Genomic DNA, 19,734 nt, shown 5'->3' with positions numbered 1-19,734 from the left:
TTGCACATGGTAGAATTTTATTATTTTTAATGGATGTGTAATATTCTATGGAAATTTACCAAGTTTCTTTATCCATTCTTCGTTTTTTCAGGCATCTAGGTTGTTTCCATGTTTTTGCTATTGTGGATTGTGCTGGCATAAATATAGGGATGCAGGTCACTTTCTCTTTACTTGGAAATATTCCCAAGAGTGGTATAGCTGAATTATACAGCATATCATTTTTCATTTGAATACACCATATTCTTAAAATTTATGATTCCATGCCCAGTTTCTGGTCTGGTTTTTTGAACTGATTGAAGATGTGGAACAGTTTTTTAGAGAAAGATTCCTAGATTGTTTCTATTGTGATGAGTCTCAATCTTTCTCCAAAGGATACTGCGGTATTTGCATGAGTAAGTTTGTGTTGGGGAAAGGGGAAGGAGGGGCGATTCAGGCATTTGGGGGCTTATTGAATGCAAGTTTGAGCTGATGTTAATGTCCAGAGACCAAAGGCCTCTTGTTAGAGTGGTGGCACATGACGACCATATAATAAATGGAGCTCTGGAAAAGATCAGATATACAAGAGGTCCACTGGGTCCTTGAACCAACCTAATGATAATTTTCCTCATCACAGAATGATAACTGAGTTTGACGTGCTTGACGTTTGGTGCAGCCTCCCCATCCAATCCTAACAATGTGGGCTAAGCACTGTCACATCAGAGAAAACCAAGTGGAAGGCTCCTTTATTTTAAAAAAAAAGTTATTTTTATTGGAAAGTCAAATTTACAGAGAGGCAGAAAGATCTTCCATGTGCTGATCCATTCCCCATGTGGCCACAACAGCTGAAGCTGAGCCAACCTGAAGCCAGGAGCCAGGAGCTTTTTTCAGATCTCCCACATGGGTATAGGGTCCAAAGGTTTTGGGCCATCCTCTACTGCCTTCCTTAGGCCACAAATGAGGAGCTGGACAGAAAGCGGAACAGACAGGATACCAACTGGTGTACATATGGGAACTGGCACATGCAAGGCAAGGACTTTAGCCACTAGACTACTGTACTGTACTGTTAGCTTACAGCTCCCCACCGCCAGCTAAGATATTAAAGAAAAACTATAATGCTAAGGGAAATGAGCGAATCCCAAAAGATTAGATACCACATGTTTGCCTTGATTTAACCTGAAATTTTTTGTTTGGTTGTTTGTTATTTTTTGAACCTGTCATTGATACTGTCTCAACCCAGATGTTTCGAAGAAGGGAACTTGCATTATTTTTAACATATTGTTTACCCAATACTATGTCAATTAATTCCATAATGTTGTATATTGATACTGAGGCCTTGTTGGGGCTTTTAACTGACCGGATCTTTACTCTGTTAGACCTATCTTCAGACCATAGAAGGTCTCCCCAAGAGGCCACTGGACTTATCTGGACAATAAGACGCTGAACTTTATGCTAGGCATGTGTTTGCAAGCAATGAATCTCAACTGAACTTGAACTATGGTTATGCAACAAGGTGGAGGAATCCACCATGGGGGGAGGGGTCTGGGAGGGGTGGGGGGAATCCCCAGCGCCTATAAAACTGTACTACATAATACAATGTAAGCAACAATAAAAAAATAAAATAAAATAAAATAAAAATAAAAATGGAAAAAAAAAAGAAAAAGATCTTATGGATGTTTCCTTCTTTGGAAAGGAAAGTGGTAGGAATTCGTGATACCCTTAATAATGTAATTTTCTATCTAAATCACTTAGGGATAAATCAGATGATAATCCTTGAGACATTTTCATTTATGATGATTCATTTAGTTCCTGTTGATCCCAATAGCCATAGAATTAGGAATTTATATGATTTCAGATTTAAGCAAATAGTAGCTCTGATCCCAGCCAGTAACCCAGATTTGGTTTGTTTGGATAGATTAATAGGCCTCAGATATGTTGTCATTATTTTGTAAAACGTATTTTCTACCCTAAGTTATAAAAGAGAATAAAAGATTCAAACTCTTGTGGCATGGACACAATACATATTTAGTTTTTAAGAGGTTATGTTAAATGTCCAGCTGTCTATTACAAGAATTCAAAGAGATGTGAACTGCTTGAGTACAGAACATTGATTTATTTTACAGATATTATGTTGAATGGTCTAGATGAGCAACAAGTGGTCTTCATGATGAAGGTCTTTTGTGAGGCACATGCACTCCAGATGGTAGGGAATAAAATCATACAAAATAGAAGAATTTTTGGTTTGTTGAGTCCAAAATTTTTAGGAGTCCAGCATGCTGGCACATCTCCTCTTTTTATTTTTTTTTTAAAGATTTATTTTTATTATTTTTTATTGGAAAGGCAGATATACAGAGAGGAGAGACAGAGAGGAAGATCTTCCGTCCGATGATTCACTCCCCAAGTGAGCCGCAACGGGCCGATACTATGCCGATCCGAAGCCAGGAGCCTCTTCCGGGTCTCCCACGCGGGTGCAGGGTCCCAAAGCTTTGGGCCGTCCTCAACTGCTTTCCCAGGCCACAGGCAGGGAGCTGGAAGGGAAGCGGGGCTGCCGGGATTAGAACCGGCGCCCATATGGGATCCTGGGCGTGCAAGGCGAGGACTTAACCACTTGCGCCACCGCGCCGGGCCCACATCTCCTCTTTTTAAAAAAATTATTTTTATTGGAAAGATAGAGTTTACAGAGAGGAGAGACAGAGAAAGATCTTCTATCCATTGGTTCATTCCTCGAATAATTGCAATGGCCAGAGGTGAGCCAATCCAAAGCCAGGAACCAGGAGCCTCTCCTGGGCCTCCCTCATGGGAGGCTTGGTCCCCATGTTTTCAGCTATTCTCTGCTGCTTTACCAGGCCACAAACAAGAAGCTAGATTGGAAGTGGAGCAACTGGGACATGAACTGGCACCCATATGGGATGCTGGCACTTGGAGGCGGAAGATTTTCCAATGCAGTGCCGAGTGGGATGGTGTTTCTTGTCCAACTCCTTCCTGATGTGGACTGCAATGTCCATCAGGTCAGTTCTGGTACATTCCTTCTAAAGTAAAGGACAGAGTACTGTGTCTTGAAGTCTTCTAATAAATAACAAAGCACAGTGATTACTTTGTGTCCCAGAGGCTGCAGAGGCTACATCTATAAACTCTGTCCCAGTTTGTACTCTGGGAAGCATGGAATGTTGCCAACTTTAGGTGAAGTCCATCCAGGGCAGGGAAACACTTGTGTAACAGGGCCAGGTGATGATGCAAGCAGCCCCGTTGAGTCCCACAACCTGACAGAACAAAAGGTCTTAGTGGTTTTTAGGGATAGACAAAGATGTCATGAAACAGTCACACCATGGCTTTGGGGTTTCTGGAGTGTGGCCGTAGAACTTCATCCCATTCATAGTTGCTAATTATGTGTTTTTTGAAAAGCAGCTTCAGGTGTGCTGATGGGCCTGAGAAAATGCAGAACTGTTGATTAGAAGCTGGATTGTGTCAGACCCATCAAGCTATAAGGTCATCTATGTTCTGCAGCAACAGTTCATTGTAAAATGAAAGTAGTGTGGCTGGGACTAAGTGCTTGGAGGACCAAGGTGCTGCAGTGTGAGTGGGTGGTTCCAGTACCTGCTGTGCCATCAGTGGATCTCTTGTAGCTTGTGCCTATGGATATCTGGAGAATATGTTGTACTATGTGAGGGAGGAGGAAAAACCTTAGTTCGCTGTGCCTAGTGGTTATGTTAGTACTTAACAAGTGAAAAACGGATGGTATGGACAGGGAAGGACTAGAAAGACAAGGGCAATCTTTCCAGCGCCTAGAGGTGGTCCTGGTTAGCCCTTCGAATGAAAGAAAACTAAGCTGAGATAACTTTATAGAAACCCACATAATGATGAATGTTCTGCCAAGTTTATCAGGGACCTGGAGCAAAAAATAATGGAAGCTTGATAATAATTAAGTAGAAAAGTCAGCCTGTCTATAGCTATCTAAGTTCTAGAATTAAAGACACATAAAATGTAATAGTGACAATATAAGATTTGCATGACCTCAACAGCTGATCTACCAATTATCAGAACTTTTTGAGCTGTGATCAGTGTTGGATATCCAGTATGCCAGCAACAGGAACTGATGCTAAAATCCCATCAGTACGCAGGAAGACCAGCCACCCTCTTGGTAGCAGAGTGACTAGAATGGGCTCATTTTATTCTTGGAAGGATGAATGGGCGGCACTCTAGGAGTTGGTCTGCCTTTCCTACCCCTCTGCTGTCATTCTGTCCTCTCCTATTTCTCCGCTTCATACTGGCTAATGCTTCTCTATCTGTTTAAATGTGTCCTTACCCTATTCGACCGTCTTGATTATCGTAATGTCTTGTTTCTAAATCTTTCTTTAAGAAGAGAGGACATTTGGTATGGAGGAAATTGTGTTCCATTTGATGTTTGAGATTTGGCAGTGGTGGAGCTATAGATAGGCCTGCCACTTAGTTTCTGCCAAGGAAGGCCTTATTGCCCAACTGAAGGTCCTGTCACCGTTAGGTAGCATTTCTGCTCTTTCAGAGTCTGCCTCAGTCCCAGAAATTGTCTCCATCTGAGGTCACATCCTTGTTCAGGAAGCCTGTATATGGGACTGAGTGAAAGGCCTGCATACAGAACATTTGGCTGGATACTGGCCACAGTTAAGCGCCATGGTAGGTTGGCCAAGTTTTGATAAGACCTAAATTCTCACTTTACCCAATTCTGCTTCCTCCTCTTTGTCACCAGTCTTGATTAGAAACAAACCTCTTATACTCCAGACTCTGTCTTTGTATATGTTTCCAGATTATTCAGACTCCAACAGATGGCTGAAGGAAATGTATAAAATAAATGTGTGAAATAAATTAGAAATAAGTGAAGAAGAGTAGGGCAATAATAAAGACTGCTTGGCTAAACCTGACATGTGTGTATTGTATCTTCCTGAGTTTCATGTGTTCTAGAAGCCAGAGTAAAAAAAATATAAACAAGCCAAGTGATGAGTGGAATCTATGTGACCAAGTATAGAACAGCAGTTCCTTATAGTAAGAGCAGATTTTTCATCTTTCTTCTGAGAAAGGACTTGGTGTAAAGAATGAACAACCTTAACAATTACAGTTGTGTTGCATGGTTAACTAGATGGCTCATTGCCATTTGTTACAGTAATATCAAATGGAATTACTATCAATCACATTATCCCATGGAGGTTTATTGTTTGTCACTTGCACTCTCTAGGCTGTGGATCAGTGGCTTTGTATTAGTCACTGGAACCAGTCATCCAAGGATGTTTGGTTATTGGATTCAATGTATGCAGAATGATGATGGTTCAGGGTGTTCCACACAGTGATTAATTTCATTCTGTGTGCAGCAGGATGTTATAGCTTGGGCTGATTTCTTTCTCCTTTGACTCTTTTCCCTTAGAATATTGGTGTTGTCCAGTACAGAAGAGGACGTCAGCAAACAGAAGAAGAAAAAGTGAGTAGAGCCCTGAAGGAGCATAGTGAATACTTCAGCTAGAGAGTTTTTTCTTGAAAAGCTGAATTAGCCAAGTGCTTGATGTTAAGTCCATGGTTTTCTAGAAGATTCGATGAGCATGTTATTAGTTTTCTCTATAGAAAACTGATCTCGTCTTACTAGATTAATTTCAGGATAAATTATTCCTTGAAAACAAATCAGACTATTTCCTTTATCTCTTTTGTATCAACTAATAAATTCTCAAAAATGGTTTATGCTTGGATTTTAATGCATTAGAATGTCTGAATAATTGATATTCCAGATTTCTTGTGCTGTAAAATAAAATGTCAGACTTTAAAAGTTAAAAGTTTATAACTCTAAAACTATTACATTAAAATATAAATCCTAGGGAAGTTAATTATTAAATATCAAAGGAGAAACTTTTTTTTTTCTGAATGTCTAAACTCCTGTAACATTGTGTTTGGTTCATTATTTTTCTTTGTTCCTTTTTAAAATTAGATTTTATTTAATCATTCTAAAATAAGTTTTAACTATTTTTATTGAGTTGTTTTCAGTTTGATCTCAGTCTCAGCATTTTGAATGTTTCTGGTGTCTGCAGGCCTAATTCTATTTTTTTTTTCTAATTGTCCTAGTTCCGTCCCTACACTGCTGATTTCCTCAATATTTTTTCATCCAAAGCATACACATTGGCTCGGAGTATTTCCGGGATAATTTGTTTTGAACTAGTACGAAGATTGTATTGCAGTCCATCTTTAAATCATTGTATACCTTTCCAACATTTACTTGAAGGAATTTGGCTGTTAGTGTGAGTAAGGAGCATGGTGTCTTCTGGGAATTGGTCGAAGTGAAGCATAAGCGAGTCTCCCTAGGCTTGATGTTGCTGCTGAGTATTGTGCTCATCCTGTGCCTTCAGAGCCATCTTGCCTTAAATCTCTCTGTCACTCCCTGCCCCCTAGCTCTATTCACTCTTGCAAGGAAACTAAGTTCTAGAATGCATTTTCCGTGCTCTGTTTCTGTCTGGGGTTAGTCAGTGCAAGTCATCTGTGGAAGACTGACGGACAGGAAGGAAGGAAGCATCTCGGCTCTTCTCTCCACACATAGGCAGAAATTGCGGCTCCTTTATGGCTTCAAATCCTGGCAAATCGACTACCGTGATTTTAGTATTTGGTGCCCTCCACCTGAGACTTCAGGAACATTTTCTTCTCCCTCTGAGACTTTAGCCTGAAGGGAACGGTTGCTTCCTGCTGGTGACAATCTTTGGGCTGTCCCATTGCTCTCTGCTGGGCTTCTTAGCTCATCTGTCACTCACAGAACTAGTTCCATACCTCAAATTCTGTTTTGTTTTCTAAAAAACAGTGATATTGTGATAGCTGGGTATCTGTTAAGAAAAAAAATTGATTTCTCTTGAAATCACTAGAACAAACTTCAAAGGGATCCAGGATGTAAATATTTTTAAAATGCTGTATAAATAATAGAAGAAGATATGGGCTATTTCTCTCTTGACTTGGCATGGAGAAATTTTCCAACTATAATAAAAACTCTGGAAACATTAAAAGAAAATATTGATTATATCAACTTCATAAGAATGTGGGAAAGTATTTTTATATAGCAAAACCACCACACAAAATCAAGAGAGAAAAGAGAGAAATCAGAAGACCTGTAGTAAATAATTTCTCCAACAAATAAACAATTCTTAAGAGTCAAGAGAAAAGTGCAAAAATGATATAACATGGACAAAGACTTGAATGGCTCATGAAAAATATAAAAATGGCCCTTTGATACAAGAAATAAAAAGTATTTAATTTGCAAATAATAATAAAATGCACATTAGGACATTATGGAAAGACCATTTTTCACCTTCCAGATTGGTGAAAAGTTCGAAATATGGTTAACCTACTGGAAATTGATACTTTTGTGCATTTATAGTAGAAACTAAAGTGATACCATACTTCTGGGAAACATTTCATAATATGTCACAAAGCTATATATCTATTTGGTTTTCCAGCCATAATGTGCAGTCTAGAAATTTGTCATACAGAGATACCTCCACAGATATAAAACAGCGAATACACAAAGCTATTCATTAATGACAGTTTGTAGTAACAAAGCATTGTGGATCACTCGGAATGGTGGAGCTTGGTGCAGTACTGCATGCAGAGGCACGCAGTGCAGCCAGTGAGGGAGAACAGAAAGTATTGTAAGAATGTGGATAAATTTCTTCATGAAATAAGGCAGATAATAAGCTACTGCTGTGTTAGAAGGAAGGCAAGATTAGTCTTGTAAAATTGAAATTGATAAAAAAATATTTAGTTACAGTGTGTGGAGGAAGGCTATAGAAGAAGGATATTATGGAGATTTCTTGTAGTAGGCCAGCCACTATTCTATATAATTTAATTTTGAACTATGTAAATGACTTAAATATTCAAAAGTAGAATAAAATTTGAAAAGGCAGACACTAAGCTTGGCTATAATTGGAAAACATAACTGGTAAGAATCACAGAAAAGATTAAGCCCTCAAATTTTTGAACATCAAGATCTAAATAGAATATGTTGTAAGGTCAGAAAGAAATGTGAATAACTTTTGAGTTTACTTAGTAGATTTGGTCTTGGTAGTAGCAGTGGTGGTATAATTCCAAAGCAATGTTGTGGTCTTTTAATAGGATGAAACATATGTATAAATACATTGATATTTTACTTTTTTAGGATTGGTTTCCAGCCACAGACGTCAATATGAGGCTATCATGCAAAGATAGATAGATGGATGGATAATACAGATACGTATGCATACTTACTGACTCTGTCTACTGAGTAGACTTACAAGCAGTGCCACTTCAAAGCAGTGAACACAGTAGGCACCTGCATTTGTAAATACCAGCTACCACTAAAGAATTCCTTAGAGAAACTATTATTGCCAGATCGGGAACAGGAAATTTTACAACGTAAGCCTGAAAAATCTTGTGTCCTCATGATGGCAGTAAGCACACAAAGACAAATGGGTTCATTAAAAAGAAAAAGCACAAGAGCTAGCTTGGGACAAGTTACACATCAGAAATAATGGTGGTAATTGATTACAACTAACACATTGAGTAAAAAGTGATTCAAAGTGATGAGGGAAGAGAGAAGAGAGAGACAAAGAACAAAACTCCATGTTTTAAAGCAGCTGTTGAGGGCCAACCAAATCATTAAAAAAAACCCACTTGTTTGTTTTGATTGGAAATTCAGGTTACAGAGAGGAGAGGCAGAGAGAAAGATCTTCCATATGCTGGTTCACTCCCCAAATGGACACAGTGGCCAGAGCCGAGTTAATCTGAAGTCAGGAGCCAGGAGTTCCTTCCTAGTCTCCCATGTAGGCACTGTGGCTTTTGGCCATCCTCCACTCTTTTCCCAGGCTACAGGCAGGGAGCTGGATGTCAAGAGGAGCAGCTGGGACACAAACCAGTGCCCTTAGGGGATGGAGTGCTTGGAGTTGGAGGATTAGTCATTTGGAACCAACACACAGGTCCTGAAAAGCTCTTTTTATTAAAGGACACTGGATAATAAATGTAGATGAAATAATATAATCAGAAAATGAAGATTTTCTATCTGTGTAATTGATTCAAACAAGTATGATGAGTGAATGCTGAAAGCTTTAGGTGAATGACTGTTGGGGAACAGGATATTGACACAGTTGCAGAATGTCACTCCAGAGCTTATTTTTGGTAAAAGAGAAAATGCAGTTTTACAATGGGCAGTTCTGATACTCCACACCTTAACTCAAGAGTCAAACCTGGTACCTCTAAGACTTGGAATATCTAGTATGTACCTCTTGAGAAAATGCACTAAGAAGTCTAGACTATCCCTGAGGTAATATGTTTGTTAAATATTAATGTAAATCTTGGCTCAACTTTGGAAAAGTTTTTTTTGGAGAACTTTTTAATTTAGTATGTGGTCAGATTTATTCACATAATATTCTTCATTATATATATGTGAAATAAATTTAATCACTTATTAATTAAAATATGTGTATTTCATTTTATTTTAATTTTATGATACAATTCCATAGGCTCTGGAATTTCCCTTACCTCCTTCCCAAGCTCCTTCCCCCCAACTCATTTCTCCCATATTTTTACAATAGTATAGACCTTCATAAGCAGTCATAAATCCATCATTCTGCTATCTAAGTGCATCCTGACATTGTGGGTACAGACAGTGGCAGACAGACTAACATCCTGTTGCCAAGATATATCTAACAGTTTCTTTGGGAGTCCATCTTTTATTTGGAAGTAGAGATGCATACTGTGTTTTATCTGCACATCTGGATATGACAGTCTCCGTTACACAGTTACTATACATTGCCTTAAATGAAAAGCCATAAGACACAATAAACAACAGGAATAAAGTTTAAAATTTTACAACAACATGAAGGTAAATAGCATGCCACTGAATGGCTAATGCATCAATGAAGAAATGAAAAAAAAAACCCTTTATAATGCTTTACAAAGAATTTATTGTTTTTTGGACAATTGAGAGAAAAATGAGGTAGAAAGAAAAAACAATGGGAGGGGAGTGGGGGGACTGGGTGAGTGGGAAGCCTGGTCTCTCACACAGGTGGCAGGAACTAAAGAACTGTGGGCGGGGAGGGCTGTTGTCTGCTCCCAGGTGAATTAGCTGGAAACTTCAATAGTATTCTGTTGTCTGTTTAGCATAAATTGATTTTAATAGTATATTCCTTTTCATTAATATTGGTCACTTATATTTATTATTTTCCTTGATTAGTCTTTGTAAACATCAATTTTAATAAATTTTCTGAAGAAATACTTTTAAAAAAAATTTATTTAGCAGGAAAAGAGAGAGAGAGAGAATGATTCTGATGGTCACAAGTGGCTGGTTCTGCACTGAAACTGGAAATAGTGTGGGTGGCAGGCACTCAGTCACTTGAGATGTCACTGCTATTATTTTTCTGCACCTACATTGTAGGAAGCTGGAATCAGGAGCTAGAAGAGAATCTCTCACACTGTCCGTCTGGCATCTGCTGCTCTCTCTCTGCTCCTGGTCAAATCCTGGGCAGTTCTTTGAATGGGTTCACCTCTCAAACACCCAGTGAAAGTCCCTTCCCACCTTGTCGCTGGTGAAATTCCAGCTGCTGGTGGAGTTCAGATTGCCTTTTGCTGAATGCTGCTGCAGTATCAGTCGTTACAACACCACACCGTTGTTTTTGCTGTTTTCCTGTGTCTGTCAGTCTCTAGGTACCCCTCTGCCATTGTTTTGTCCTCTTCTGTTTCCTGAAACATGCCCTGTCTGATTCATACTGGTTAATGTTTCTCCATCTGTTTAAACATGTCCTTACCGTATTCTGCCATCTTGATTCTCCCCTAGATCTTCAAATTACTATGTATGACTTTGAGCAAATCAGTTGACTTATTTAAGCTTCAGCTCATTTGCTTGCAAAACAGGGCCATGATCATAGTACTGACCTTAGGAGTTAACAAAGGATGTGTGTGTAAAGCAGTTAACAGTGTCAGCTCACTGCTTCCTTCAAAACCTCAAATCTTTTCCCATGTGGTATAAATGGTTTGAACAGATCAACAGTAGTATTTTTGTAGGTATAATTATTTCTGTTCATACCCCTTCTGTCCTAGGTCTACCCTCAATAATAGGTGTAGAGGATTTGTACCATTTCACTTTAGCTAAGACTTCGTTTCTCAAATTTTCTTTGCCTGAAGGATTCTGTATCAGATGGGTCATAAAAGGGATTTTTTTTGAGATGTGGAAGTGGCAGTGGAGAAATGGCCATATTCTTGGTCTCCACAGGTCAGGTCAGGTCAGGATGTGCTATGCTAGTGCTCTCCCTGGCATGTTTTTTCATGACTCAGCTGATCTGCTGGCTTGCATCCAGGCTGTCAGGGACTCTAACTCTTGGTCCAGCCGTATGTTTAGCTGTTTACTGAACGGCTCCAGCCTCCCTTGCAGGAGTCTTCATCCTTGAAGTAGGATGCTTGCAGGAAGTGGGTACCAGGCCTTTGTCACTCATTCTCATAGGTTCCAGTTACTCCTTCTTCACTTCACAATTCATTTTCTCTTCCTAATGACCTTTTTTGTGAACTTCAGGCTCCAGTACAAGCAGATGGAAGAGCTTCTCCAAGACTGTTCAACCGACTTCCCCAACTTCACCTAGACTGCTTCTCTTAATCTATCGACTCTGTTGTGGTGTTTTTGCTTCCCTGAACCTTTTCAGATGCGATAGGAAATGTGTTTGATTAGAGTACTTGCAGAGCTCAAGCTTGGCATCTCTTAGCTATGAGGATAATACAATACAAGGTGATCATTTCCTGGGGAATAAAAATGAGGCAGTGTTCCCAGTGAACTCAGTTCTCCTTCTTGTAGGGCGTATATCTGTATTTTTCTTATTTCTAATTTCTTTGAGTGAGGTTGAAGCTAATTGTAGGATTCTGTTTTCACTCCATCAACAACTATGAGCGATAATGATAGCCTTTTCTAATGTGGTGACAAAATATCATGGAACTTTGCAAAATGTTACTTGGGTAATTCTAATACAATCATGAAGTGATTCATAGAATCAGTGTGTGTCATGTTGTCAATCTTAACTTTTTTGAGCATAACATACAAAAATAGTACCTTTTTGAGAGCTGATATGTAATATAAAATATAGTAGAAAATTGTCAGTGAAGATGCAATCTCAGAGATGCTAGACTGTAGGATTTAGGAACTTAGAGTAGGAGCAGCTGCCTGGAGTTTTGGGTGCTGCCTTTGAGACTTTGAGTGGTTTAATGACTCTCTGTGCCCAGTTGCTTCCTGTGGTACTCCAGGACAAATCGAGATAACTAGTGTAAAATACAGTGTATGACATAAACTTTTGTTTTGTTGGATTGGATTTTCCCTCGTAAAGCAGAATTCTTAATTTCCTTACTTGATGAGGGCAGGGATTATGCTTGTCCACCCCTGGGTTCCTTGACCTGACCTCAGGAGGGGAATGCTGTGGTGCCCCCTTAGTCTCTTTTTGATGCCAGTACTTATTACTGCATCTGTGTGTGAGGAACGCTGATCTTCATAGTCGAATTCCTTCCCAGGAATTGGCGCAGGCCATGAGGCTCTGTAAGGGTTGGGCTCCTCCAAGGAGAATGGCTATGTGGCACAAAGGCTGGAGAGTACCAAAGCTCCACAGTGGGTGGGTTGGGCCGGGCATGGGCATCACAGTCCAGCAGGCCCCACCCTTTCCAGGACTGCCTCCCTCATTTGCACACAGGGGCTGTTCTGAAAGTGCTCCTGAACACACCTGCATACAGCTCTCTATCACGTGCCCACAAAGGGGCACACAGTGGAAGCTTGGTGGTGATGGGATCTGTTTACTAGGTCAGTTGTGCTAATGTTAAAAGGGGGCATTCAAAACTTACAAAATTGCTTTGAATACTTGAAGTTCATTTTAATTTGATTATACTGTAGTAAGTATATAAAAATGAAAAAAAAAGTGGAGCAGTGGGAGAACTGGCGCTTGAACTCAGGCACTGTGACAGGCCATGCACACGTTGTAAGTAATGTTGTTATCAGTCTGTCTAGTGCCTGCTCCTTTGAATATTTTTATCTATGATTGCTTGAATCCATAGATGAGGAGCCTATGAAATGCTGACAATACACCATACTCTTGCTTAGGAACCTGAGAGCTCATGAAATTCAAGATCCTTTCCATTCCTTTCTTTTTTTCACATGTTTCTGTAGTCTTTTTTTTTCTCTTGAAATGGCATCCTTTAAGGACTGTCCAAGCTCAGGTTATGGTCCAGGCACACAGAATAAAATGAAAAATTGTGTCTACTTTCCCAGGGAGTTTGTGGCCATATGGAGGAGACCGAACCACAGTCAGTCCCAGGGTGTAACCTTGGCGTTTATGATCCTTGAGGTTAGATTTCAGCCTGTGATGTCAGAAGCAGAAAATGAAGAAGCTATTGATTATAACCCCGTGCCCTTGTGTACCTCTTTTTATTTATTATTTTATCACAAGCTTTCCCCTCATCTTTGAAGATGTGAATGTTAAGAGGAAAATCTGCATTTTATTGCATGAATGAGTATATTATGGTCTCACAGTTCTGTCACGTGATGGCATCTGTCCAAGGACCTCACCTGTTTCTCTCTGGCATTTCTTACAGAAGTGCCTGGAAAAGTGCCTAACTTTTGAGTTCCCTGCCTCCTCTCTCTTCCATGAGTTTTACTCATTTTGATTCATGTACTGTTTCCCTCCTCATCTTTAACATTGCCCCAGAAAGCACTTATTTCCCCCCTCCCAATCTTTTTCTGTTTCTTTTTTGTTTTCTGTTTCTGGACACGGGTGTGATGCCGGACTGTCAGGGAGCTGAGTCCCCGAGCCTGTGGTGGAAGTGCCATTTGAGGCTGTCTTGGCTCTCCAGTAGGGCTATGTGGCTTGCCCTGTTGAACTACTCATTTGGGATCACAAGGTGACTGAATGAAGGACAGCTGGATTTTTAATTCAGGTCATTTTGTTGTTAGTTCATCTGCATTTTAGGTGTTCACAACTCCTCAACCATGCACCAAAGATTCCAAAGGGAATTAAAAAAGGTTCACAAGGGAGGTAGAGAAAAGTGAAAGTTGGTAACTGATAGTCAAGTCTGAACAGCCTTTTCAGATATTTGCAAAAGGGACATTGGAGACAGTCTCCGTAGAGGCCATGAGCGTCCAGAGAAGCCACCTGTAAAAAACTGGAAACTCCTCTGTGGAGTTGTATTTGAACTTGATTTGAAAAATAGTGTCTTGTTCCAGGGTTTTAAATAGAAAAAAATTCACTTTGTGATGAAGGGAAGAAAATGTTAATACAATACTGATACTAAATCAGAAAAAGAAGCCCTCCTCACTCCCAGCACAAACTCTTAAACATTATATTTTTATGTGGCCTTGCTATGTGACAAGTTCTGTGTATTATCTGGTTTAATCTGTATAGAACCCTGTGAGAAAGCACTTTGCTTTCTAAACGTGAAGATACAATATGACAAAGAGGTTGTGTCATTTGTAGGAGGTCAAATAGTAAGTAAGGTACCTGGGGTTTGCTTGACTCCACAGCTTACATTGTTAACTCTGTTTTCTTTATTCTTAGGAAAGAGGTCATCTTCTGGGCCTATTTTCAAGAGCTTGTCAAGCTGTGAAAATCCCGTGAAAATCGTGAGTATCGACTTGTAAAAGCTACCACTTTGCTATTGATTTCTAATTTTATTGCTTTGTAGTCTGAGAGTTTAGTGTGTGATATCGACTGCTTGGTCGAAGTTTCTTTTATGGTCCAGAACGGTGTCAGGTTTTTGTGAATTATCTATACATGCTTAACAAGAATATGTTTGCTCTGTTTGAAGGATATTTCGGCTAGATCAATCAATATTGTTTATTTTGTTGTTCAAATCTTTTATTGCTGTGTTGATTTTGCTTGCTTGTTTATCAGTTTCTGAGAGACATGTTAAAATCTCTCATAGTGATCGATCAGTTTATCCACTCAGTTTTGCCTATTTTTCTTACATGTTTTGAAATTGTTTGGTTGCATTTATACTAGACAAAGCTGTCATATTTTCCTGTGAATTTAATTTTGCATAGCTAACTATTTTATTCCTAAAGATAAATTCTTAGAATAATTTAATATTAACATTATCATATCAACTTTGCTAGCACTTTCTTTCCCTTTCATTACTAAGTTTAGAAAATTGTATAGGCCTAGGCAGTAAGTTGTATGCATCTGTATGTGTGTGTGCGCATGTGTGTGGAACACCTCGGGAATATGTTGTTAAGTTAATACTAAAATTTGTACAGAAGTGCAGAAAGTCAGTGATAGACAAAATTTCCAGGAAACTTTGTTGGGGACAGTGGGAATTGGTGTAGCAGATCCCAAGCTTTATTTAAATTATATAGGGACATTAGAATATGGATAGAAAAATTGACAGATAGATGTAAATATGAATGCATTTCACATACAAAAGAACTGAATTTCAGATATAATTGGATTTTCATTATCTGGGAAGGTTTAGGGAGAGAGGGAAGAATTGTTTCCTAAAATTCAATAAAAAAATTAATGTGAAATTTCAAATTACAACTTTTGGGCACAAAATAGGGGAAATATTTTGTGATCTTTGGGTAGGAAAAGACTGCTCACAATGGGAACAAAAATCCTGAAATACAAAGGTAAGATCATTATATTGACTATGGTGAAATTAAGATGTCTCATCAGAAGTATAGAATGAAAAACCTTAAGGAAACAAGATAACATATTTACAATGTACATATTTGGCAAATAAATTCATGGCCAGGATATCAAAACAATATCTCAAAAATGTAGCAGATAGAGGACAAGCCTGCTGGAACAGCACACAAGGCAGGTGTCCAATGGCTGTATTCCATCAGCAATTAGATAAAGTGAAAACATCTGCAAACGTGGTATTTTGTAAAACAGCTTGTGACCCAGCAGTTCTGTTCCTTGGTATGTAATATAATGAAATACTTGTTTTATTGTACCAGGAGATGTAAGCTGTTTCATAGAAGTGTCCATATTAACAGAGATTAGAAATAACTCCCACACCTATAGATTGAAGAGTGGTTGAACACACTCTGGTGTGATTACACAAAACTTCAGGTCAGCATGGCTATGCACCTCTGTGTTCCTGTGTCCCTGTGTCTGCTGGGACACTTTGTCTCTGTAATTGCCATGTCCTCTGAGACCCTGGGTTCATCTGTGGGTGCTGGGACTACAACCCCAAGCCTAGCTCCTGTTCTGTCTGTTCTCATGCTCAATACAACAAAGCCATCACTCCACCTTTGCTGCCTGGCCTCTCTGTGGCTGGAAGTTGGGGAGTCCTTTCTCTATCTTTTATATTTAGCTCTGGACCTTACATTTTTGTTCCACATTTGAGTTTGCTGCAGGAGGAAGCCTGCCTACATGAGCAGGGTAATGTCCCTTGTGTTGATTTGGCCCATTCCAGGATTCATAAATCTGTCAAAGTCATATTGCTGTGCCCAAGTTCAGCCTGTGTCTCTGCCTGTTGACGGGCTTGGGTCCTTCACGAAACCCTTTCAGTGTTTGTCCTCATCACTTTGTTTCTCATGCTTACAAAAGGACAGAGACAAAACAGTTTGCAGTTTAGAAACTTGTCTGTCCTTTTGTAGATCCAGTGCTATTATTTTCACACCAGCCAGTCTGTGCTGTACCATGATCTAGGCATCTTGAAAAAGACTTTTGTTCCATCAGGTGTCCTGATATATCTGGAAATTAGTCACTTTGAGTTCTTCCAGTGAACTCAGGTACAGACAGGTGGGGTGGAGAGACAGGGGCTCAGGTCACAGGCACGTTGTGGTCCTGCATGCAGAGCCAGGGTTTCAGAGTGCAGCCACAGGCCTGACTATTTGCAATCTGTGCTTTCTTCCTCTTTTCCTCCATTTCTACCTCTCCTTCTTTTTCTGTTTTTTCATTTTGCTTTGTGTTTTTTTTTTCCAATGTGCTCTAAAAGCCTTAGAATAGGCTAGCCCATAGAATATATTCAGCAAACAATTGTAGACATTTACCCAATCTAGTGAGGCATGTGTGAGGCATCTAAGGCAGAATAAATTCCTATTTGTGTATCAAGTTGCTGTGATTTCTCCATTTCCTTATTTACAGTTTTGTATCTTTTTCTCTACCTGGGTTGGAACCTTCTCTACTTACAGCTTGCATCACAAGAATCTGCCTGCAATGTGTTTCTTTAATATAAATCCTTAATCTACTCAAGTGACCAAAATAAAAGGTGTGAAACATTCTTTACATAAAATCCATATGCTAGGTACCATTGCTGAGGCTAGCCTTTGGCCAGGGAGGGCTAAAAGCAAAAATGTGCTGAATTGGCTGTTGGTAAGTTATAGCTGCCTTGTATCCATGTCTTCTACATTAGAAGACATTTATTCATTTATTGTCTGGACTAGGAATTATTGCTGTGACAACTGCATATACAAAAAGCTAGATGAAATTCAAGCACAAAAAAGCAATATCTAACAGGAAAATAGCACCAACTAAAGTTCTGGTAGAGATATCCTACAGAAGTGAAGGCAAATAGTGACATCTTGGGCATTGAGAAGTTGGAAGAGCTCACTACCAGCATGCAAGCAATGTCAAAGGAAGCCCTTCAGATAGAAAGACAGTAAATGTTAGCTGGGAATCTGGATCTATATGCAGGAACAGGGAATACTGCAAATGATATTTACAAAGTAATTGTTTTTGAAAACACTTATGTTTTTATTTGAAAGACAGACAGACACACAGAGGAAAAAAAAATGCCTCTTCACTGATTCACTCGCTAAAGCCCCACAATTTCCCATCTGCGGGTTAACTACCCAGATGGCTGCAGTGGTCGAGAATGATCAGGTCTGAAACCATGATTTAGGACTTCTTCCAGGTCTCCCCCGTGAGTTCAAGAGTCCAAGGACCTGGACCACCTTCTGCTGCTTTCCCAAGCACATTTTTAGGGTTCTGTATTTGAGGTGGAATAGCCAGGAATTGAACTGGCACTCATATGGAAGGCCAGCAGTGCAGGCGACAGGTTTACCAGCTAGTCCATAGTAAAGGCCTGAGTTTTTAATATTTAGATATTTTTAAAAGATCATTTGCTATTTAAACAGAGGTTACAGTAGTGCATTGGGAACTTCATACATAAATATGCAAATATGACAATAAAAGTATAAAAACTGATAGGTGAGAAACAGAAGTATGTTATTGTTTGAGTCTTAAACTTTTTCAAATATACTTCATTGTCTCAGTTGGAAGTAAACTGTGATACGATAAAGGTGTGCAGTAAACCCTGAAGGAACAACTAACTAGCTAATAAGCCAACCAAGAAATTAATTAAAATTAACTCAATCTAAGAAGACAAAAGAAGGAAAAGAAAATAAAGAACAAGAGAAATAATAGGAAACAAGTACTAAGATGAATAAATTCTCATCCTGTCAGTTATCACATTAAATGAAATTATTGCAGTTAAAGAGCAGATACTGGATGAAAATAGGAGACCCTGTAATATGCTGCTTACAAGAAGTATAAGAAACAAATAGGTTAAAAGTGAAAGAATGGCAAAATGTGTATCTTAGTAACACTCATCAAAAGACAGCTGGAGTGGCAATATTAATATTAGATGAAATATATTTCAGAGCAAGTAATATTGCCAGGAATAAAGAAGGAGATTTCATAATGATAAGCGGTCCATACATCAAAGAACACAACAGTCCTAAATGTTGATCCACCCTAATATCACAGCTTCAAAGTACACAGAGCAGAAATTGAAGAAATAGCGGGAAATTAATCAGAAGCATAATTAGATCCAGAGATTTTTAATACCCTGTTCAGTAATTGATAAAAATAAGCTGGCAAGTATTTGGTAAATCTGAATAGCACTATCATATGACCTGGCTTGATTGGTGTTTATTAGCTCTCCTCCCAGTATCAGTAGAACACATATGTTCTTTCCAAGCACACACAAATAATGTTTAGCAAGGCTATATACTGGGCCATAAAATACATTTTTATAATGATGCTGGTATGCTGCCTGATCACAGTGGAATTAAATTAGAACTCAGTAATGGAAGGATCTCTGACAAATCCCCTAATGTCTGGACAATAGATCACCTATCTCTAAGTAGCACATGGCTCAAGGAAGAAGGCAGAAGGGAAAATAGAAATTATTGCGAAATGAGTTAAAGTAAAAATGTGATGTTCCAGAGTGTTAGATTGTGTTACATAGTATTTTATTTAGTTTTACCTAGCATTAAATTCTAATAATACGAAACAGTATAGCTCATAAATGAATGAAGTTTGAGCCTGGCATGACTGTCAATGGCTAAATCGTCACCTTGCAAGTGCCAAGATCTCAAATGGTGCCAATTCAAGTCCTGGCTGATCCACTTCCTATCCAGCTCCCTGCTTACTGGGAAAATAGTAGAAGATAACCCAAAGTCTTGAGACCCTGCACCCATGTGGGAGTCCTGGAAGAAGCTCCTGGCTGCTGGCTTCAGATCAGCTCAATTCTGTCCATTATAGCCATGTGGGGAGTGAAGCAGTAAATAGAACATCTTTCTCTGCAAATCAGATCTGCCTTTTCAATAAAAAAGAATGAACCTTAAAAATAGAAAAAGAAGAACAATTGAAGCAGCAGAATGAGAAAAAATAAAAAGACAATAAAATTCAGAGAGGTCACTGAAACTAAAAAATATATAAAAGAAAAATAAAGAGATGAAAATCTTACGTTTTGAGAAAATCAATGAAATGAAATCTGTAGCCACCCAGTTGGTGGGAAAGGAAATAAGACATGAAGTAC

Source organism: Ochotona curzoniae, unplaced genomic scaffold (assembly GCF_017591425.1).
Source record: "Ochotona curzoniae isolate NIBS_2020 unplaced genomic scaffold, NIBS_Ocur_1.0 contig_1, whole genome shotgun sequence".
NCBI classification, from domain to species: domain Eukaryota; kingdom Metazoa; phylum Chordata; class Mammalia; order Lagomorpha; family Ochotonidae; genus Ochotona; species Ochotona curzoniae.
Note: the sequence above shows the minus strand (reverse complement) of the source record.